Source organism: Triturus cristatus, chromosome 6 (genome assembly GCF_964204655.1).
Source record: "Triturus cristatus chromosome 6, aTriCri1.1, whole genome shotgun sequence".
Classification (NCBI taxonomy): domain Eukaryota; kingdom Metazoa; phylum Chordata; class Amphibia; order Caudata; family Salamandridae; genus Triturus; species Triturus cristatus.
In genome coordinates, this window is record NC_140589.1 from 281472201 (window position 1) to 281478200 (window position 6000).

General features: G+C 40.4%; 1 long non-coding RNA gene across 1 annotated transcript in view; it reads left to right on the forward strand.

The window, feature by feature from the left end:
* LOC146816763 (uncharacterized) overlaps positions 1-3289 on the forward strand; it is a 41342-nt gene extending 38053 nt beyond the window's left edge. Inside the window, exon 3 of the long non-coding RNA XR_014962488.1 lies at positions 3220-3289. This is a non-coding gene — a long non-coding RNA (uncharacterized LOC146816763). The remainder of the gene's footprint in view (positions 1-3219) is intronic.
* The last annotated feature ends 2711 nt before the right edge of the window (positions 3290-6000 follow it).

Below are 6000 nucleotides of genomic sequence, written 5' to 3' on the forward strand. Positions count from 1 at the left end.
ATTATAATACATTGAAAACCTCTGATACCTGTATGTCACTTGCATTTCTATAGATCTGGCATTTAAAAGGCAATGTCCATGCATATAATGATTATGTGTACTAAATTGTATGTGAAAGGGAACAGCTGTCTTGTCCAAGTGGACAATATAGGTGGGTTATATACCTATGAAGGCATCCCTGTATCCAAGTAGACTTTCCTTTATGGACAGTGAATGTCAATCGTATCTCATTGTTTTGAATAATTGGAATTCAATGATTGTATCAATGTATTAAACGTGTGTCAGTAGTCAAAACAATTCCTAAATGACACCCCAATTTATTCTGATTATGTGATGTGTGCTCCTTTGATCAGTCATTCACGCAGCATATGACTATATGTATCCAATTTCATTCATCCGCTGCCTACTCCTCTCAGCATAAGTCACCAACTGTTCTGTCAGAGCGCCAGGATACCCGTAGGGTGATAGTGCGCTATACAAGCTCATATACAATACAATACAATACAATACATCCTGATAAATATATTCCCCTTTGTTTTTTACCTAATATACACAAAGTTACATGCACTGACTTTTTCTGCTCAAACTAGGCAAGTTACATCATAGTCCTGTTTGTATCCCAGTTTCAAATTAAGAGGGCACTTAACTCCTTTTACCCAAGTTTACTAAATGGCGAATAAAAATAAAAATGTTAGTCTGGGCGAGGGATTTATTTTACCATGATTGTTTAAAAAATAATTGGTGCTGTTCATAAAGGTAACTGACACTTGTGAGAGATTTACATATTATTCACTCTTACGCCTTTACTACTTTTGGCTATTCACAAAATCAGATTGTAAAGTACCTAAAAGTGTAGAGTTACACATATTCACCCCCTGAAAAAAGGGAGTGGAGCCACAAATATGAATGTAAGTTATTACTGCCAAAAAAGAAACAGTAATAAGTCCAGTATCACACCTGGCCAACCACTGATACTGCAGTAACCTTCCATAGCAGAAAAATGGAGGTAAGGATTCAAAATAAAACCCATTTGTAAATAATGTTAAATTAAATACATTAAACTATTTAAGATATAAATTAATATGGTTTAATGTTAAAATATAAAATAAAAATATGTATAATTTAATTCTGAAATATTTTAACAACCTAATCAATGTAAAATTAAATTTTATGAAAATATAATTAAATTATACATTATTTTTAATAATTATAAATATGCAATAAACAAAAGTTATGTTGCAGGGATTCTGCACATACACAGAACTATGCGCAGGAAACCAGGACCTCGGTGTGTAGTTCTGAGTATAGGCAGAATCCCTGCAACATGGTGCCCACGTTGGGCACCATGTTGCAGGGATTCTGCACATACACAGAACTATGCACAGGAAACCAGGACCTCGGTGTGTAGTGGTGTACCGAAAAACCCACCTCGGTGCCCAGAATCCCAATCGGGCTAGCTATAGTGTCTCATTCGTTCACCGTACTACAGCGAAGCTACGAATGATTAGACATCCTAGAACATGTCACTTTGACCCTCATGAATCGCGGGAATAAGAACACTCTTTCGATCAAACACTCATACTTGTCCACAATGTGAGTTAACAGAGACATGGTATAGTTTAAAATGTTTATTTTAACTAACATGCTCTATAATACAGTACACAAGCCAATACTAGCAGTAAAATGCATAAGAACTATATAATGAACATTTTTACAATTCCATAAAGAACAAAAGGGGAAACCATATTATAATGACAGTGGAAACAGGACTACAGAGCCTTACCACCCTCCCCGTGCTATGAGCTAGTTTATTATAGTTAAAGAAGAACTCTAGGCTTTGTCAGGGGGACCCCATACCTCCAAGTTAGATGCAAGCATTTTACATCTCCGGACTAGCATAGTTCTTCTTAGTTGGAATGATTTTCTCCAAGTGCTTTTTCATGCATGTAATGCCATATTAAAAGCACCCGAGTTTCAGTAGTGCAGCTGTGTTCCATGTTATGTCTATGGGCGTGGGACTGACCAAAGTGAATCAACAGCATACATTGTTTTTCGACCTTGAACACGCTGTGCAGATGAGGAGCACATTATACAGCTAGAGGTGTGAAAGGCAGACAGTTCTCATGTGAAAGAGCGCAAAGCAGTGTATTTACTAGAACAGAGACATGCAGGAACACGTGCAAAAAGCAGCAAAATGGCAACCAAGCATATAATAATTTAAGCTAACGTAGCAATGTCCGCAGTTAATCCCATGTCCTCACTATAGTTAATTTTTTTGCGTTAGGTGGAATCTATTTTTAAACTTCAGAAAAATAATAATAATTTAATGTAATAACTTACTTTTCTTCTTCCTTGTATCTGCCCATCTCTCTTTTGTTCGTCTTTACTTTTTTCCTCTTCTTCCATTCATTATACCCGTCTTTCTCTATTTATGCTTTGTCTCCCCTTTCTTGCTTTTACTCTTTATTCCTATGCCTCTTTGTTTCCACTTGTTTCTTTATCAACTTCTTTCCTCCTTCCTCTCTTTTGTATTGTCTCTTTTCTCTGTGTCATTCCCTTCTGTTTTCTTTCTTCTCTACCTTCTTTTTTCTTTCATTTTTCTTTTTCTCTCTTCTTCGCTTTCCTTGTTTAATACTTTATTCTCCCTTTCATTTCTTGCGGTTCACTGACAGAATGTCATATCCCCATACCACAATATCGAGTTATAAATATCGATCTAAAAAATATCAACATCCTATATTTATAATGGTAAGTACAAAAGTATTTAAAAAGAAATATCGATGTCATAAATATAGTTGTACAAAATATCGTTTATATATATACTTACAGACCTATGGCAGGATATGAGCATCATAATCAAGCAGTCCGACAAGGGTGGAAATATTGTAGTGATGGACCGTACGAAATATCTCCAGGAAGTCAGGAGACAGTTGGGGGACCTCATCAACTATTTGAGACTAAAAAGCAATCCCATCAGTGAGATCATGTCAATTTACCATACCAAATTACATCAATGGCATGAGGAGTATCTAATCGATGATGATGATGAACTACAGTATCTACAGGTGAAACATCCTATTATCCCGACCCTCTATGTAATGCCCAAAGTACAAAAAGATCTGGAGAATCCCCCTGGCCGTCCAATTGTCAGCTTGTGTGGTTCCCTTCTAGAGAATACTTCCAGATTCATTGATATCTCTCTTTTTCCTTACTTTGCAGATTTACCATCCTATATACGAGACTCTATGGACTTTCTCAACCGAATCAACAACACTCCTTGGAAACCCAGATACATCATGGGCACGGTAGATGTGGTCTCTCTCTACATCTCAATTATCCATGAGGATGGCTTGAAAGCATGCGAATATTTTATGAAATCACAATCTCTTAACCTATGGAGCCATACCTAAATGCTCTTAGAAATTATGTTCTTTTGCCTCACTAATAATATTTTCATCTTTGATGGCAAATTTTATAGGCAGAACCAAGGAACTGCCTTGGGCACTTCATTCGCTCCAACATACACAAATTTAACTATGGTGATTTGGGAGGCAGAATGCCTGTGGTCAGAAAATAATAACATCAATTTGGAGAAGGTGGTGCTATAGGTCCGTTATATTGACGATCTCTTCCTCATATGGGAAGGAGAGGAGAGTGATCTGAAAGATTTTCTGACATCATTGAACAACAACTCCCTCAACCTACAATTTACCCATACATACAGTAGAAGCTCAATCAACTATCTCGATATATGGGTCTACATTGGGGAAGAGAGAATGTGCACAATTCTTTTTCGGAAAACCACAGCATGCAATAGTATTTTATCAGCAAGTAGGGGCCACCCCAAAGCCCTAAAATAGAGCATTCCATACAGAGAGTTCCTGCGGGCTCGCAGGAATTGCTCTGAGGAAAAGGAATATGAAAGACAGGTTGACGTGATGCATGACAGATTTTTGAGAAGAGGCTATCCGGTCACTGTCTTGGAACATGCACGCACAAGAGTCACTAAACAAAAGAGAGACAATCTACTGTTGCCTAAAGGAACTGTGACAGCAACAGAACAAACTGCAAAATTAACTAGACTTATCACGGACTTCAATAGTTCTAACATTAGAGTCAAACAAGTAATAATCAAGCATTGGAATATTTTAAAGAAAGAGCAAGAACTCAAACATTTTATTCCAGAACATGCAAATATTACATACAGGAAGGTACCCTCTTTGGGAAACTTGCTCACCCAGTTAAAAAACCCATTAAGGAGAGGATCACCTGTGAAACCACTCATGTAGTGTACCTCCTAGAATATGGATGCGGTAAACAATATGTTGGTAGCACTGTGATCAAATTGAAACTATGCATTCTTGAGCATCTGTGGGCTGTGCCTAACAAGGATTTCGCATAAGTGATGGCCAAACATATTTGGAAAGATCACAATGGTATCTTACATAACAATTTCTTTTACTCTGGCATTGAGCATATCCTGGTTAAAATCAGAGGAAGGGATAGAGAACTAGCCCTGAGGCGTGCAGAATCAAGATGAATTGTCACTCTGGGCACAGAAAATCCATGAGGCCTCAATGCAGATGCCGAACTCTATACCTTTCTGTAGTGTCTTTTGTTTGTGTTTCCTTTTTCTTATGCCTCTCGTACAATTGGACTAGTGGATAGGCTACTAATATATCCAATCTATGTCTGTGATATTCCAATACCAAGGTTTGATTATTAATCTATAGTAGCAATTGGACTTTGAACACACTTTTTTCTATCAGCTGTTTTCTATCAGCTGCATCGCCAACTCGGCGATGCAGCGCGTGTAAGGTAAATTGTTTTATTTATTTAATTACTTACCTTACGCCTGTCTGTCGTATGTAGGACTACACTACCCCCCACCCTGCCCCTCCCCCGCCCCACCCCGCAGCACTCCCATGGCGAGCCGCCACTGCCTGGCATGCCTCATTCGGTCCGACGACCGAATTCAGTGATGGAGGTGGCCAGACTCAAAGAAGGACTAAATCGCGTTGTACGAGGATGACGTCTTGCTCTTCCTCGCGGAACTGGCTCAGTCTGGCCCCCACTGCATCCAGGTGTTGTGCTCCTTTGGTCAGGTCTCCGGCCTACGACTGAATCCAAGCAAGTCTGTCCTGGTCCTTCTACACATATCGAGAGATTGATTCGACTGGCAATCCACAATACCTATCAGGCGGCAATATTTTAAATACCTGAGAATCTGGGTTGCATTGCTCCCTGACCTCGCCTGGTCACTCAACGTTACCCCATTAGTTAAGAGCCAGAGACGACCTTCGTAAATGGCAGGTGCTGCCGCTTAACCCCCTAGGGAGAGTTGCCCTTTTCAAAATGATGATCCTCCCCAGATTTCTCTACATGATCCAAAACACCCCATTCCACTTTCCACTGACCTGGTTCAAAGAACTGGACAGTCTAGCCACTAAGTTCCTTTGGGGTGGGCGGAGACCTCGTATGGCCTCATCCCAATGCTGAATCCCATCCTTTGATTGAGGCATGGGCATGACCAATCCATGTCTGTACTACCTGGCAACTCGCCTACTCACACTGCATGACTGGTTTAATGGGCACTGGTCTAACCCAGCATACAGAATCAAACTGAGCAACCTGGGCCTGCCCAGGATCCAGGCAATGATGTACGGGGGTCTATGCCCAGAACTCTGCCTGTGGTGACACAAGCAGTTCTTCTGGCCTGGCGTACTTCCTTGTGCCATACCCAGTGGACGAACACATTGACCCAATGCACACAGCTCTGGCAGGGTACCTGGCTCAGGGAGGTTAGCAAATTGGAGGGGTTCCGGGCGTGGGACCTCATTGGTATCTCTCAGTTGGGGCATGTGTGAGCCGGCGACCATATGCGCACCTTCCATGATCTGCAGGCCCAACACTCCCTACACTCATCACAACTCTACAGATATTTGCAACTACACCACACCCTCCATACACACATACCAAATGGCACAACACTGCCGGAAT